Genomic DNA, 18,881 nt, shown 5'->3' with positions numbered 1-18,881 from the left:
GAATCAATATAATTACTTACATTTGAAATGATTATTATCATCTATTACGATATTATTATCATCACTTTACTGGGTATTGGAATTGTAAATAATTTATGAGGTGGTAGTAAAGACTATTACCAGTACCTAACCATATTCATGTAAACATTTGTTCAATTTTTAATGTGTCTGATATATATACTTTTTGAATGTAATACATACAAATCCTTGCGAAAGGTATTAAGAAAAGACAATATTAATTGAATATTTTTAAATAATAATTAAATTATATTATTTTATTCCATCACCGACTTCAAAGCTATTGCAAAAATAACACGTAATATTTACTAATCTTCATAAAACCTTTATAGCGACCTACGTAGTCCAATCAAGCCACTGTATTCTCAATCGAGGATTTCGGATTCAATTCCTGTTTACGACACAATACCTGTGATTTTCTCAAGCTTGGTTATTTTTGTTATTGGATCACTGCTGCTACTACACTACTATAATTGGGTTTTGTAACCTATTCATTTATTTAGATTAACCATTAAGAAAAATACAATATATATTATATATAAATAAGACTCGATACTGCACGATTATTAAACTTTACATTAAGCAGTGATGACAAACTTTGATTAACTGCCATATTTGCAATTATTGTTTTGGCTGTAATCAACGCACCTAGCATGTACCTACAACATACCATAAAATAATAAAAATATAAACAATTTCTTAGTATATTGGTAATAATACACAATTGGTTTATAATACAACAGAGCATCGCAAGAGAGAGATAAAGAGAGCTTTGACTAATCATACAATATGACGTGGTCTTATTCGCTTTTTTGGATGCCTGATTTCGGGTTTATGTCACGCATTTTTATCTACGCAAAAATACACAACTTTCTATTAATTTTCTATGAGCTTTTACAATTTTATATGTTCAGAGCGTCATTCAATATAGTGTGAACTTATCAATGGCAAAGTTATAATATTAACAGTTACATAGGTAAATCTGAACTGTGCAAGTAAGCACCGTCAGTCTTCCGCTTTTCACTGTCTGATATTTCCGTTGAACTTAAAATACAAATATATTGAGGTAGCTAATTGGTTAAACTTAACACCTTGAAGCAGATCCTAAAACAAGGTCTAAATTAAAAAAAATTAATATGCAGTTTATATTAGCCATTTTGAAAATAGTAAAATGGTATTGAACTTAGTCGATAGAAACTAATAAAAAAATATAATTTTATGTTGTTTTTTTATGATTTCATGGATTTTTTATTTTCAAGTTGACACTTTCAAAATATATTATGTACGTGATAGTCAATAACAACTAAACATTTTAACACTAGGACCACATTAGGTAATCAATATATTTAAAAGCATTTTGAATTCACATAATCTGAGGATTTCATTAATAAAAACAAAATAAATATAGTTACGTCACAATAATAATAAATATTTTTCTGGTTTAATAATATTCTTTTGATTTCTTATTTTATAATTTTCAATTATATCTGAAATATTTGTTTTCGTTATTTTATAAATAGCGTCCTTGGGTCATGTAGACATATTCAACTGTTGTTAAAAATACCTGTTATTTTGGGATACTTCATTTATATTACATGATATGTTCTTATTGAAAATAAAGATCTTCATTGACTTTCAATGTCTATTTCCGTTCCATTTGGCTATGAGCGACAAACAAAAACGTGCTCGAGAAATTAATTTTTTATTGGCTGCTAATGGAGACTAACCATAGGAATCAGTGTGAATTTTTTTTTTCTAGCACTGATATATCTCACGTTATTTACTATAAATTGTATGATTATGTGACTGTAACATTTAATGCACAACCTATAGTATTTTTTTATTATATATTTTTTTATATAATGCATACTGCATAGTAATATAGTAGGTTAATTCTTCTTGTTTACTGTTGAGACTCCACCTCTTGGGCGCTTTCAGGAAACCAACCACTCATCGGGGGGCTTCGGTATCTGCCAAAGACTTTACCCTCCCTTCGCAACAAGCGCAAAATTGATCGACGTTATTGCAATGTTTACGTTATAAATAATCTATTTATATATTATGCGAAAATGTTTCTTGGGCTGGACACAGCAATGTTTTTAGCTTATTTCGTGGGTAGATAGATTAGAAATAAACATAAAATATCTTCATTCAATAGTGCGGAGGCACGATACCCGTTTCAAATGGGCCGCATTTAACTTTTAATTTTAGTACTAGAGACGTGAGTGTTACAAAGAAAAATATGAACTGTAAAAAATATTAACCATTCATTATTATTCCAATCTTATATTAAATATTTAAAGTATAAGATATAAAATAATCATGATTATAAAAAAACAAAATCGAATAAAAAAATAATATTTCGACATCACTGTTTGGTTTTTTTTTTACTTTTTACCTTATCCTAAATTGTGTATATTATTATCCTGTTTAAAACTGATAAATCGAATTAAAGCATGTCGTGAAGACAATATTTATTATTTGAATATGAATGTCAAATAATCATTCAAAAATTCAATGATTGGGTACATAAATATATTCCTATATTATAACCCACAGTACATTAGAATTTACAATGTTCGCTTATTGGGTGCAAATAATGTGTACAAAGTATTTCTTAGTCCACTGAGCTCATACAAAAAAAAAACGAGATTTTAATTTCTGACTATTTTATTTGTGTACCCTATATTCACTGTATCATCCAGGAATGTATAATGAACCATACATAATAATATGTAGGACTCATTCAATTCACGAAATATTAAACAAATGAACAGAAAACACTCATATCCGGAATATTAAACATCTTTTGTGGACAAACAAACTGATCAATTATCAAATATTGTCTTGTAGTGTCATGCTCGTGGCCCCCACAAGGGGGGGCTGACAGGGCCCTAGCCTGCGGGCCTGTGCTCATGAGGAGACCGGCGAGGCGAGAGATTAGTGAGATAAACATACATTACAAATTTGCTATATTTAAAAAAAAAGTCACCTGCGGCGTTGTATTCCTTCACTAATATTTTTTTTTTAATTGTGTGGTAATTTTAAATTGTGTATCAATACTCAAACAATCCCATAATTTGAAAATATGTATTAAAATATACAAAAAAAACACTAAATATAACTACAAATTAATTTTATCGCGTACCTACACCATTTGAAAAATGCTACTGTAGGGCGTCACGCTGCCTTTATTCTTAGCGATAGGTAGGGGGGGGCGCCAAAGATCCTAGCATGGGGGCCCGCTTTAGGATGTGGGAGTCATGGTCATACTCATTACAACTTGACTGTGAACGTGAAAACATGACTGTGAAACCAATCGCTTTGTATGGATCTGAAACCGGGAGCCTAATAAAAGAAGGCATTCATTCGAAAAAAAAATCTTGGAATAATACTTCTACTGGTTAAAGAAAATCAGAGATGGTGCATCCTTAAGAATGCTGAGCTCAGTTGCTCGAAAATAGTAAGTGTCTTGAGGGCGCAAAGACTGAGATGGGTCGGTCACGTTGTTAGATGCGTTGGATCTAAACCTCTCCATAAAGTTTATGAAAGAACCTCAGTAGGCACTCGGGACATGTGACGCCCTTGGAAGAGATGAATTAATAACGTCAAAAAAGACGCAGATAGGCTGAAATTATTGTAATACGGTTATGCAGTTGACAAAGAATCTAAATTGTCTGTAGAAAAAGCTTAAGTAAGAATATATACTAATTATTATTCTCTAGTTACAACAGTGAAGGGTTTTTTGACAGAATCCCATTTCGTTGCTATAGGATTTGGTTCCCGAATAGACCAAATGTCAATTTTACAGGAGACGAAAAACAATTTTCATTGTCGTATATTTTAATATCAGTAGATGTATCAATCATTCTATCTATACTGTATGATTGCAACATTATCTAAGAATAGATTCCAAGAATAATATACTGGTATAAATCATTAAATGCACAGAAAATGCGTTTTATTTACAAGTACTCACTGTGGATATTCGGGAAATTTTTAGCGCTCTCTCAGAATAATGGATATTCGGGACAAAACATGGAAGTTCGGGATTTAAGACCATAGCGTATTGCTGCACGGCCCACGGATTACTGAGTGGTCAAAAAGTACGCGCCTCAAATGTTATATTTATTTACACGGTAATTGTTAATAATTACCTCTACTATTTAAATACTTAATGATCGTAATTACCCATGTTCGTATGTAATAATAACATGCGGCAATCGCTTTTTCGGTTTTTTTCGGATTAAGTAATAAAATAGTTTTTAAGTAATTAACTATTTTTTTATTGAACGAATAATTCACAAGATTTAAGAATGTACCATTCTAATAATTGAACATACTTACATAATTTTTTTAAATCACTTCTGAGAAAATATATTATAAGGTATCTACTACTTCAATTACTAACCGACGTCACGGTCATTTCTTCAATATTTTATGATGGTACTTACTCGTACTTGCTAACAATTTTATATTAATACTTTTTCCAAAAAAAAATCTATTTATATATATCTGTATATTATTATATCTATATATTTCTATAATTGAAAATTAAACTTATTACAAACCACCAAATAAATATTATATATTTACTATTGTAAGGAATAACAACACAAAATAATAGCATGTATAAATTAATTACCATTGGCTGCTAATATTAGGTAGGTACCAATATCCTAAGTATATAATGTCCACCAAATAAATAGTTGCTATCATACGTATTAAATTAAATTAACTATCAGCGCATTCAAAAATAGATAATAGCATCGCCTTTATTTTCATAGAAATACCTAGATTAAAAGTAAAATAAAGACAAACAATGTTTGATTAATAATAATTTGAAATAATAATTATTTTTTACGTCATAGTAGTTGCCGGATCATACTGTAGAATTCATATAACCGTTGGGATTTTGTGTCATTTATCAAAACAAAATGCAGTTATTTAGGTTAAAATACTCACTTCCACAACTCTACTGTAAGTTCAGGGCAAACTGGTGATGTATCAGCTATGAATGATCTCTTCAAATTTGATGAATTCATTATTAAAACAACAGTAACGTTAAAAACAATATCAATAAGACGAAATTTGAAAGAAGTCTACGGACGGCCGAAAAATATGAAAGTGGGCGTGATTGTTTTAGAGCTAGACAGCGTGAATGTAGCAGCGAGATGCACGGCGTGAGCGCGGTTTGATTGGCTAAAGTCATATTCGGGAAATAAACACTCAGCCAGAGATATATTTTGACCGAAATTAACTTGGATATTCAGGTACGAATAGTTGGACATTCGGGAGAACACCACGGAGTAATTGTAACTTAACATGGCGTATTCGGGTTTTTTCAAAAAATATCTCTGTTCCTAGATAAAAATATATTATTTTTATAAATGATTTCGGTAGAGTTCTATAAAAGAAATTGAACTGCATTAAAATGTCGATTTCGACAAAAATGGATATTTGGGAAACAAATCCTATAGCGACGATTTGTCAAACATTGAGTCCAACTAACTAATAATGCAGATTTGTAGATGGCGTTAGGGAGCATATTTTGCTATTTTCACATTTTTTTGATAAAATATCACATGTCCGGAATATAAGGCCTTTGAAAAAACATTGTTTATGACAAAACACCAATTGTCAACAACAGTTTGCTGATAAAATCCCATTAATCAATGAATTTTGTGATTGTATCGAAAAACTAAAAATAATAGTTCTAAACGATAATAATATTAATACTAAAACGACAATCAAACTGGATGAAACAATATGCCCGTGAGAAAGTTTTTTCTCCTGAAAATTCGATAAATTTGACAAATGAGATTCTGTCAAAAAGCCCTTCCTATCCACACTATGAACTATGAGGGTAGATTTTAAGATAATTATCTCTCCTTATTAGAGAGGATATGGTAATAAACAGATTATTTAAAAGCTTTTCAGAATTATATACTTAACAATAATTATTTAAATTAATTGAATGTAAATAACCGTCAATAAAGCGCTGGGTTAAAAAATATTCCGACCGTCTGGTTATTTACCGGTTCGCCACAATGCCGATGGTAATCACGTATCATTCAAAATAATTTCATTGACCAACAACAACACTTTTACTTGTAGGCACTAACTATTCGATCATCAATACTACGTGATTATTTTTGTATGACCCGAATGCTGATCTAAGTATAGTTTTTAGGCAACCGAAAAAAAGCTGCTATTGATTTCAACGCCATACTAAGATCGTCAGGGCTATATTATTTTTATCTTATAATTAATTATAGAGATGATTGCGCGAGTAGAAAAGAAGATTTTTTTATATGCAGTAGAAAACAATGTATACAACATTTTTTTTTTCAAATATATTTTGGCTATTGCTTATAATAAAATACTGTATGCACATTAAAAGTTTTCTACTTTAGTTTTTTATATAAAAATATATCTGCGATTCATCATTGCGATAACACATATAATATGTAAAAGCTCCATACCATATTTTTTTTTAAATTCAAAAATGCTATTCGTAGATAAGTATTTTAGTTTCAAGAGAAAAGCATTATATTAAAATTTTTTTAATAAACATCTTATAATATATTAATAAATATTATTTATGACGAGATCACTCGCAGAATAAAATGTATCCAAAGGCACCCCTAAATAGTATTTTCAAAAATAACCTCCCACTATTATTTATAGTGGATCTTAAGAGTTACAAGTATAGTGAATTAGTATTCCAACGTCTTGTGTAATAGCACCTGTCCTGATCCAGATTTCTCTCTGATTAGCGACGGACAAACATCGAGAGCGTTGACAGCTACTCAAGTACAGCAAGTACCTGGGGGTACACATCACGGGAGATGGCATTTTGCAGAAAGAGCTCGCTATCCAAATAGGAATGGCTGGAGCAACATTCAACTCGATGCGGAATATCTGGGACTCGCGGTGGTATGACTTTAGAAGCAACGAGGAGATAAGAGAACGCACCAAGCAGCCTCTCATCACGCTAAAAGTGAAGAGGCGACGTTGGACCTGGCTCGGCCACTTGCTGCGGATGCCAGAAGACAACTTCAACCTGACTTGCCTGTTATTCAAGCCGACCGGATTTCGGCGTCCTGGAAAGCCGCTAAATACAATCTACAGAGTCTATACGGCGGAGCTACGGGATGCTAGTTTGACATGGAACGAAGCAAGAAGATTGGCGAGCGACAGGGATTCTTGGAAGCGCCGCGTGGTGTCTATATGCTCCAGTTAAGGGGCGGATATGGCAAAAGAAGAAGAAGAAGGATCAATATAGTGGATCTTAAGAGATCTTGGAGTACATTATTTAAATATTGTTTGTTACCAGTGCTAAATACGAGTAACGCAACGTGTAATAGAAGGGTTTTTATGGCGGCCCTCGTAGTTCAGTACATAAGGTACTGGTTTAGTATAATTATATGATTTTATCAAAACCTGGGTGTTTATGTGACTGTTTTTTTTCTACTACCACAATAGCAAATTTATTTTACTACACTATCATGTAGAATCACTGGGACGCATGATGTGTTGTACTGCTTGAAAAAAGAATAATATCATAAATCTTTTCTCTATATATAACACGGAGATACCACGACAGAAACCAATGGATAAAGAGGTAGACAAGAGTTCCCGTTGTGATAGAGATTGTTAGGTAGATGAAATGGTAATGTGGAGGAAATGTCGCGATTGGACAATCGCTGGACGAATACCGTCAAGGAATACTACACGACCATACACATTCACTAAAACCCGTTGGATCGTACTCTGCAAAATACTCTCTCATTGTGTATAAAAAACAGTGTGTACTCCTTTTAATCACAATATTATAATATTATGCATGCAAAATAAGAAAAGCAAAAAAGAAAATTTTAGACTCTTAGTAGTATTGTGATGAAAAGTGTATGCTGGATATAACGCTTATTTGTTAAGCATACAAACAAGGGTCGAAATAGTTCAAAGAAAAAAGATATAGCTGCTGAAAAAATCTGCGCATTCAGTGGTACCCATAAAACGTCTAAAAAGGTCGGACAAGTGGCCGCTGGATTGACAACATAGTTAATTTCTACAAATGAACGTTCCAATGCAATACACAAGGCCATTTATAATAGAATCAATTTGGAAAAGCTTGCATCAATTAGTTGGTGCAATATGCATTAGAATTTTCATATACTCTTCACATATATTAAACACGTTCTTTAGTTGTTTCCTTTAATAATGTATAGTCTTTGAATTATGTGTAGCTTAAACGTACACATAAATCTAACGAGTCGATATTTAATCGGATAGATACAAATTGGATTGAAAACATAAAAAAAAACCACTTTTCTGCACATTTTGATATCAAAGAACTATTATAAAACTATCGAACCTACATGATATTACTACACTACTGACATTACTAATATTAATAAAATTATTAAAATTATCATTATCTCTAAAATAAATATTAATATGTAGTACGATAATTATATTATTAGGTATATACTGAAGACCATGCATCATATACATAACAATATATCATAATATGATAATATGAATATGATGATCTGCATGTGATCAGAAACGTTTTGAAGATTTTGAAGATAAAAATTTGAAAACACCTCAGATATAATAATTATAATTATATACTTACCAAAAAAATCTTTTTCGAAAAGACGAGACGCCCGACGGGACTTGCTGGATGAAAGTTTTATCGCGTAAAAAACTCCTAGTTAATTTCGTCGTAATTAGATAGGGTGCCCGTGGCTTGATTGTTAAAGCAAATTTGCGCAAATTCAATCATTCTCGTCGGGCGTCGTATTTTGTCTAGTACCTATATAATATATATTTGAGGTATTCTCAAATTATGTATGTTCAATATAAAGAATATTATATTTTCAAATCTTGTGATTATATAATATATCTTGTAGTAATAGTTTCTTAAACTAAATTTTTATAGATGTAATAAAAATAGTATTGTTATTCGTTTTTCAAAATTTGAATATTTTTATACAATTAAATGGTTTTTATTATAGACAATAAATACAATCTATGAATAAATTTAACCAAACAATTGAAAAATGTATCTATAACATAAATTATGCATAATATTATAGAGTTTTATTCTGTGGCAATTGTATTATCGTGTGATGATATAACAAATGATATATAAATATTCATTTAGGTTATTTATATAAAAAAAAGATAAACAAATATTTTACCTCCGCCGGTGTAATGTTTAATTAGCCATGCATGGCATCAGATTACCTGAAAAGTGTTCGATATTTAAATCCGCTAATCACAGTCTCCAAGGTCTCGAGTATTTTGCGCGGGAAACGCGACCATCCCCCACTCCGGGCGTCGTCGCGTGTCGTGAGATGTGGTGATGTGAGGCTTCTCAGCAGATCCTCCGCCGGCTCATCACCAGTCTGTGCCAAACCTCCCGATCCTCCGCTCGCGTGCAACGGTTAGATAATAGCTCACTCCGCGATAAGTGCAAGGTACTATAATAGCTAAGTGCAAGGTGGTTCGTGTACTTGTGCAACTAGCGATAAGCGACTCTGTTCGCTTCTAACGGTTTTTAGGCTGTCCAAGGTGAGAATCGTTCGGATTACACTGACATACATGGTTTTTGTTATTTTTTTTATGTGTGCTCATTAAGTGTTTTGTTCCAGTGAATTTATTGGATAACCCTCTTCACACATTTACCATTTGATGAAATATATTACACCTAATCTATTCCCACCAAAAACACATATTTGAAAAAGATATTTCAATTAAATTACCTACAGATGATGTAAATAAAACAAGCCCTATGTCCACTTAGGGTGACCATACGTATTTTATTATAAAAAAAAGAATTGTTCAAATTTTATTTATTATTTCCATTTACCTACATACAATATATTTTTCTTATAAATATTATAAATTAGAAAATTGATTAATGTCTCGTAGAATAATATGTACTTAACTAATGATTGAACAAACTAGAAAAAATCCTACATCTGATTCAATTAAAGGTCAAAGAATTAAGAAACAGATTATCCATATTTTCAATAGATAACTTTTTAAAATGGGTGTAAGATTATACATTTTGTATCTGTTGATAATGTTACATTGAAGCGGACAAAATTGGCCCTGATACTCAATAAAATGCGTGCAATAAGTATCACATATTGTTTTTTATTGTAAGTAATTCAATGTTGTTTTACCAAATTGATACTTAAAACCTTTTAAACAATTTCTAAAAAATCATAGAAGATAGATTAATTTAAAATTAATATTTATAATAATTTTTACAATTTAAAATTATGGTCATCGCACATATGATAGATATATTACGTAAGTATTGATTATGTTCTATTATTTTTGAATACTTAGTATCTACTTTTTCTTTCTCTTGATATCTACTTCATCAATTAATTATTATAATATACATTCCAAAAAGAAAATAATTTATTCTTTTGATATTGGAGACACTTGATAAAAAAACTTCTTGCCTCGTTTTGGCGTGTCCAAAACAGTTCAAAAGATAATAATGTAATCTTCTTTTCATAATACGTCGTATTATTTTTAAGCTTGACTGACAATCAAAAAAATATATCTGACAGTGAAAAAAAATCAAGCTTTAACAGCATTACGAATCTACTCAGTTATTATTAATATTTTACACAGCTCATTTTATCTTCATTTTTATCGAAAAAAAGTGACATCTTTAAATTAAAAAAAATATATTTTACTAAGGTATGCCAGATATAATATAATTTAAAAATATACCCACAAAAAAAACAATGTTTTTATTTTGATACCTGTGGGTCTATTCTGGTGGCTATCGAAGGTAGTTTATCATATTTAAGTATTGAGATATTATAATTGTTACAATAAGTTAGCCGTTTGTACTGTCAAAACTGTCTATCTTGCTCTAATTACGAGGGTGGGTCAATAAGTCCTTAGAAAAGCCGACAGGTGGCGCGACTAGTACTGTAAGCGGTTTGTTTTCATGCAGCGGCACTACCGATTCAGTATGCTGCGAAGTTTCAATCAGATTGGTCGGGTTGTTGTGTGTTTCTCGTACATTTAAAAAAAAAAATTTGCTTGTTTACAAAAATGGAGAAAATTGAGTTTAGAGCTGTTATTAAACATTTTAATATAAAAGGGTTAACAGCAAAGGAAATAAAAAATGAGTTGGATTTAGTTCACGGCATATCTGCTCCTTCACTTGCAACTATTTATAACTGGTTAAATGAATTTAAACGTGGTCGTACATCAACAAAGGATGAACCACGCTCAGGACGTCCTGTAGAGGTGACTACACCAGAAATGATCAATAAAATCCACGATATGGTGTTAAGTGACCGAAGATTAAAGTTGAGTGAGATAATTGAGGTTACAGGGATCTCAAAAGGTAGCGTCATTTCTATTTTACATGACAAATTGGGCATGAAAAAAATTTCTGCAAGATGGGTGCCGCGTTTGCTCACAGTCAACAATAAACGCAATAAGGTGGTGGCCTCTAAAGCCCTGTTGTCGCTCATGCAACGCAATCCGGATGAATTTTTTCGTCGCTTTGTGACTGTAGATGAAACATGGATACACCACTATACTCCCGAGACGAAAGAACAGTCAAAGCAGTGGATTGCGAAAGGCGAACCATGTCCAAAGAAGGCGAAAACCGTAAAATCAGCTGGTAAGGTTATGGCTACTGTATTTTGGGATGCACGTGGAATTATTTTCGTTGACTATTTGGAAAAAGGAAAAACAATAACAAGGGATTATTATGCATCTTTATTGGACCAGCTAAAAAACAAAATTGAAGAAAAACGGCCTCATTTAAACAGGAAAAAAATCCTCTTTCATCAGGACAATGCCCGTGTTCAAGCATGTTTACGATCAATGGCTAAAATTGAAGAATTGAAGTTCGAATTGGTCGACCACCCACCGTATTCGCCAGATTTAGCCCCCAGTGACTTTTTCCTTTTCCCAAACTTAAAAAAATGGCTAAGTGGACAAAGTTTTTTTTCAAATGAAGAAGTCATCGATCAGACAAATGCTTATTTTGAGGACCTTCCGAAAACTTATTTTTCTGACGGTTTAAAAAAAATTGAGAAACGTCTAACCAAGTGTATTGAGCTCCAAGGAGATTATGTTGAGAAATAAAAAAAAAATACAAAAATAAAAACTGTTTTAATGCTTTTTTCTAAGGAATTATTGACCCACCCTCGTATTAACACAGCCAAGAGAGGGTCTGTTAAGACATAGCACTTTTTAACAGTTTAGACGGTTTTATTGTAACAATCAACCGTCTCAATACATACCGCCGATAACCGCCGATAGCTGCCATGTGTATGGAATAGACCCACTGATGAAAATACTAATAAAGGTTATATACGATATGTAAATAAAAGCGTATTTATCGAATAATATAGATTACGTTATATATAAATTAAAATGTGCAACACTTTATGCAAATGATAAATCATATTAAATAATATATTGAAGTTAACTATAAAGTATATAGCAAAGAAGAAAAAAGACGAGTAGAACCATCTTCTTCTTTTGGTGCCATCTTCTATTGCACAGGTTGGCGACAAAACTGTGGTACATCTTACTATCGTGGGTCCGATTTTCAATATTATTGAGTAATCAAAAAAATCCTTTTCGTCTACGCCTCTGTTTCTTTCAACCTTTAAATGCATTATAACGCAAATAAAATCATTCTAAAATTTATTCCGGTGAATTCGAAAATTATAAAAATCCACATATTTGTACAAAACTCAATCTTCATTTTCTTTCCTGAAATGTTGTGATTTTAGGCGTATCCCCCCTTTTATATTTCGCACTAAACCATAAAAGTTACATGATGATATACTTTTATCACTACTCAATTTGAATGTTATTTTAAATGTATCTTTATTAATTGAGTTAGCATTTACTTGGTTACATTTTACAAGAAATGAAAATATAAAAAATAATAAATTCTACAGGTTTTTTAGTCTTGATAATGGTGTTACAACCAAAATAGCTATCGACAAAACGTTTTTAAAAAAACCTGTAGTATTTATATTTCTAATAATATCTTTACTATCTTAATCTTAAATACGTCTTTCATTATTTCATAGGTACCACATTTGTTTGGTACCAGATTTAGTCTTAAATTCCAGTACCTACTGAATTTGATTAAACATTTAATAATCGTTTTACATAGATAATTCCAGTTATTTTCCGGCGCCTTTTAGATACATTTCCCGACAGATCTAATCTACTGTATTATGAAAAATACACACTGAACTGGTTGGTTGTATAAGACTGTAAATATACTTGAAGTCATTGATCGATGTTTTATTTTCGCGCTGAGTACCCAGTATGTAATTATCATAATGAATCACACGTCGGGGGCATTAAGATGTATTATTAATTACATTTTATCTAACATATTCAAATGATCGTTTACAACTTGCCATTGTGACATTGACCCCGAGAGCTAAAAATGCCAAACTTACTTTCATTTTGATGTCAGTTTTTTTATTTGCCAATAATTTTTATCCATTATTTTTTAAATATTTAAAACCTCTTATTACTTCTATCAAAAATCACGTTAATTGCAATTATTATATTACAAAAAAAAAACTTAAAAAGTATGTTTATTCTGGTCATAATAATATTATTTATTAAACTAACATTAACGTAGTAGAACTCCATTATAATTGTTTTAAAAATTAACTCTTGTTATCTCAATGTTATATTAGATATTTATATTGAAATCTGTTTCGGGCTATAAACCCATCTTTGGAATGGAACTAGTATACTTAACTAAACGCTTAATCATGCGAGAAAGAGAGGGCTTGTTATATCTGCTTTATTGCACACACCAGTGGCGTAGTTAGTATGTTTGATTTATTAATGTTATTATTTATTTAATTTTAAGGATTTACTTACGCGGATAAAGTATATTTGGGTCGGTATCTATTGAAATAGTTTTAAAAGAGAACTATTAAACATGTTCACAACACGCTCGAAGCAGCTGCAAACGTATATAAATATCAAAGTATAAAATGGACGATGTTGAAACAATTAAAATAATTGTAATTATTATAATTATGTATCTCATCATTAGAATCAACATCGAACATAAAATCTAGTGTCATCTTCTAAAGAATTTTCAAAATAGATTTTCTATATGAGAAATAATTTTTGATCCAAACACAGATAGAAATAAACAAAATATTATTTACCAGACTAAAAATTCCATAACTTTTCTTCTCATCCATTACGTGAATTCATTACCTACCATCACTAATTTAACTAAACTACGGACCAATTAAAAAAATAAGAGGATATATACATAGATTTAATTTAATGGCATTTCAAACCATATTAATTATATGTATTAAAAATGATCTATAAAATAACTTAATTGAAAAAGCACTAACCCGATAAACGATAGTTATATACCCGAATCCTGACTTGTTAAAAAAAATTTCATCACCTAAATTTAATGAGTCGCCTGCACTGTCAAAAGAATCTGACACCATTCTATCTCATATTTTTTGTTTAAAACACCAGTAGTCATTTTTTGTTTTTCTTTCTAAAAGACCTTCTTACATAATAATTAATTAACATAAACTGGACAAAAGGAATACAATAACATAAATAATATTAGTATACTGCAAATTACAATTTGTTTTTTTCTGATTACCAAATATGTAACTAACTACCTACATAAAATGTGTGCGATAAATCTTGCATGTGCATATGTAAATAATACGTACACTATTGACCTGTTGATTTTTTTTTGTACGAGTATAATTATAAAATTCGTGGGTTTTGCATAATGTATAATTAAAGCTAAGGAAAACAATAACGTTTTTAATGCATGATTCGTGACTAAATGCATGATTTAGCTAATCATAGTAATTACGTATTTAATTTTACGGTTTTGACGTTTTCACCAATTTTTATTTAAATTGATTTTGAAACTCAATGAAATAAAAATTTCAAAGGTACAATTATAATAATTAGTCATGCATACTCATTAAAACACACACTGAAATATTATGCATATAAAAACCGTGATCTTGATTTTTTTTATTTTTATATTATAATGTTCTCATATAAAAAAAACCTGTCACTACGGTATTTTCTTTTATAATATAATATAATCAAAGATGCATAACGTTTTTGAATATTTTTTATTGTTATATTGTAACAGATATTTTTTTTTCATTAAGTATCTATGTAGATGCAAAAGCTTTAGTAATTTGCTATTGTTCTAGTATACGGACCGTTATTAATTGGAACCTTCAAAAATAATTGCAACCTACTACTTTTCATAAATACAACGTGATATATTATAGTCAATGACGTTGAGAATACAATACTCTTGATTTATTATTTCCGCTGTCATATGTAGAATATATCAGAGGTTTTCAAATAATTGTTGATCAAGAGCATATGGGTGGTCAATTATACTGGACCATTTTTCACAATGACACATTAGTAATTTTAGAGAGTGGAAACAGTGTACTTACATAATATGTTCTATTTATAGCCACTTATTAAAGTTAATTAGCAGCAAGAAAAATTATGCCACAGACTACTTTTTTGATTGCATGACACAGAATTATGTATTAATATATATATATATATATATAAACATATATATATTATCAGAATTTATATGATTTAGTATAGAAAATGAATGAGAGTCTAGAAAGATTTATTTTTTCATAACTTGACAATTTGAAAATAAAATTTTCTTTATAGCACGTTTACATTGACTTCCCCGCTAACTCAGACACTTTTTGTATCCTAAGACGAAGGATTAGATGAAATAGATTTAAATATTTCCAGTGAAATTAGGGTTTTGTATTTTTAAAAGTATTTATTTACGTTATCAAAATTTTGCTGCGGTCGCGGATTTGCTATTAAGAGTGTCTGATAGAATATATAATATTAAAAATGTATCTTTAGAGAATCGCAGGTAAGTCATAATTTGTCTCTTTATTGACGTAAAATGATGAAAATGGGAAAATGGGAAACTGAAAACTTCACGCATAACATTTTAAACTTGTATGAAGCAACTAGTACATAATATTATAATACTTCCAACACTATTAGATACGAGGGTGGGTCAATAAGTCCTTAGAAAAGCCGACAGGTGGCGCGACTAGTACTGTAAGCGGTTTGTTTTCATGCAGCGGCACTACCGATTCAGTATGCTGCGAAGTTTCAATCAGATTGGTCGGGTTGTTGTGTGTTTCTCGTACATTTAAAAAAAAATTGCTTGTGGAAAATGGAAAAATGGAAAATGGAGAAAATTGAGTTTAGAGCTGTTATTAAACATTTTAATATAAAAGGGTTAACAGCAAAGGAAATAAAAAATAAGTTGGATTTAGTTCACGGCATATCTGCTCCTTCACTTGCAACTATTTATAACTGGTTAAATGAATTTAAACGTGGTCGTACATCAACAAAGGATGAACCACGCTCAGGACGTCCTGTAGAGGTGACTACACCAGAAATGATCAATAAAATCCACGATATGGTGTTAAGTGACCGAAGATTAAAGTTAAGTGAGATAATTGAGGTTACAGGGATCTCAAAAGGTAGCGTCATTTCTATTTTACATGACAAATTGGGCATGAAAAATATTTCTGCAAGATGGGTGCCGCGTTTGCTCACATTCGACAATAAACGCAATAAGGTGGTGGCCTCTAAAGCCCTGTTGTCGCTCATGCAACGCAATCCGGATGATTTTTTTCGTCGCTTTGTGACTGTAAATGAAACATGGATACACCACTATACTCCCGAGACGAAAGAACAGTCAAAGCAGTGGATTGCAAAAGGCGAACCATGTCCAAAGAAGGCGAAAACCGTAAAATCAGCTGGTAAGGTTATGGCTACTGTATTTTGGGATGCACGTGGAATTATTTTCGTTGACTATTTGGAAAAAGGAAAAACAATAACAGGGGATTATTATGCATCTTTATTGGACCAGCTAAAAAACAAAATTGAAGAAAAACGGCCTCATTTAAACAGGAAAAAAATCCTCTTTCATCAGGAAAATGCCCGTGTTCACACATGTTTACGATCAATGGCTGAAATTGAAGAATTGAAGTTCGAATTGGTCGACCACCCACCGTATTCGCCAGATTTAGCCCCCAGTGACTTTTTCCTTTTCCCAAACTTAAAAAAATGGCTAAGTGGACAACGTTTTTTTTCAAATGAAGAAGTCATCGATCGGACAAATGCTTATTTTGAGGACCTTCCGAAAACTTATTTTTCTGACGGTTTAAAAAAAATTGAGAAACGTCTAACCAAGTGTATTGAGCTCCAAGGAGATTATGTTGAGAAATAAAAAAAAAATACAAAAATAAAAACTGTTTCAATGCTTTTTTCTAAGGAATTATTGACCCACCCTCGTATATAATATTTAATTGTGATCCGTATAATATACATAATGTATTTTAATTAAGTGGTTTTAAATTTAAAATATTTTCCACCTACACGTTTTAGTAAAAAAATATATTGCTGGTAACTGAACCCAAAACATTTCATCCAGTATTTAAAATATTATGATATTGATTTTTCTGACAAAAATAATAGAAATTTACAATAAAAGTATGTATAATGAAGATATACAAAAATTATATTTTACTTCTAACGTTTGGGTACGTTTCAGTACAATTATTATTAGTATATAAGTTGATATTTCAATATTGTTAGTAATATTATATATTTAAAATATCGTTGATATTATCCCCTATGATGGACAACCTATAAATAAATTATCTTAAATATGTTTCTTCATATTAAATTTTGATGTTTTAACTACCTACCTATATACTCTTTTTTGGGAATAGGCAGAAAATGTAAAACACCATTTTCTGCAAAATAAAAATATACCACTAAACGTGAAATACTTATGTAATGTTATGGATATGGATGCGATGTACACGATAGAAATACTTCAGACAGTTTTCGTATATCTTACAAATATCAGATTTTTTTGGGAAATTTGACCCACTAATCCTGAAATACCTGAGATTAAAATTTCGCTACTACTAATAACTAAACGACAGTTTCAAAATATGTTTAAATCAAAACTAGTATGATACTCGTAGCTGAATATTATCTTTTAGTTAACTGACCTAATTCTATAAACCCTGTGCAAATAGTTTTATTGTTTTCAACATTGGATTTTCCATAGAAGTACAAACATTGCACCGATGCGTACTTTTCATGCATAATAATATGTTGACAACTCTGCAAATTATTTACATAGATATTTGTAATATTATGTCTGTTCTATAATGTGTGTTTATCTTACACTAAAAAACATACAGCCATATACTATGCACCTGCATAGATTGTAGTATATTTAGATATTCTTATTATAAATTGTAGTTGGTAGCGAAGTACATTGAAATAATAATGTTATTTTATTATTAATACTATCGGCCGAGAGTACTTGATGGAATTTGAATTTAAATTCTTATGGATTTAAGTTTAGTACAATTCCATTTGAGTCATTTTTTTTGTATTCGTATTCGTTGTCATTGTGTATTTACCTTTTGGTGAGTGCACATAGTGCATGAAGATGCCGAAAGACGAAACCCGGGTCACAAAAATACAAATCAAATAGAATAATACAAAACTTAAAACCATAGACTAGTGTTATTAATTCCATACAGAATAATTTCAAAGTCAATTACCTCCATATTTTACCAATTTTCCATAAAACCAAAAAAAAAAAACACATTGATGACTACTAATATAAAAATACAAACATTAAAAAATAATTAAAAAAAGCGAATTGCTAAATAAAATGACACAAAGATCATTCAAAGTAGTAAACAAATATGTTTAAAGTT

General features: G+C 30.7%; 1 protein-coding gene across 1 annotated transcript in view; it reads left to right on the top strand.

Moving 5' to 3' along the window:
* The first annotated feature begins 9,434 nt into the window (after positions 1 to 9,434).
* The window catches only part of LOC147067846 (uncharacterized), a 65,480-nt gene continuing 56,033 nt past the window's right edge, over positions 9,435 to 18,881 (top strand). The window contains exon 1 of the mRNA XM_085952206.1: positions 9,435 to 9,603. The gene's annotated coding sequence lies outside the window, so the exon portion shown is untranslated. The remainder of the gene's footprint in view (positions 9,604 to 18,881) is intronic.

The sequence above is a fragment of the Rhyacophila brunnea genome, unplaced genomic scaffold (assembly GCF_057557595.1).
Source record: "Rhyacophila brunnea isolate RB1 unplaced genomic scaffold, BYU_Rbru_1.0 scaffold_3, whole genome shotgun sequence".
Lineage (NCBI taxonomy): Eukaryota > Metazoa > Arthropoda > Insecta > Trichoptera > Rhyacophilidae > Rhyacophila > Rhyacophila brunnea.
Note: the sequence above shows the minus strand (reverse complement) of the source record. Positions and strands in the feature narration are given on the sequence as shown.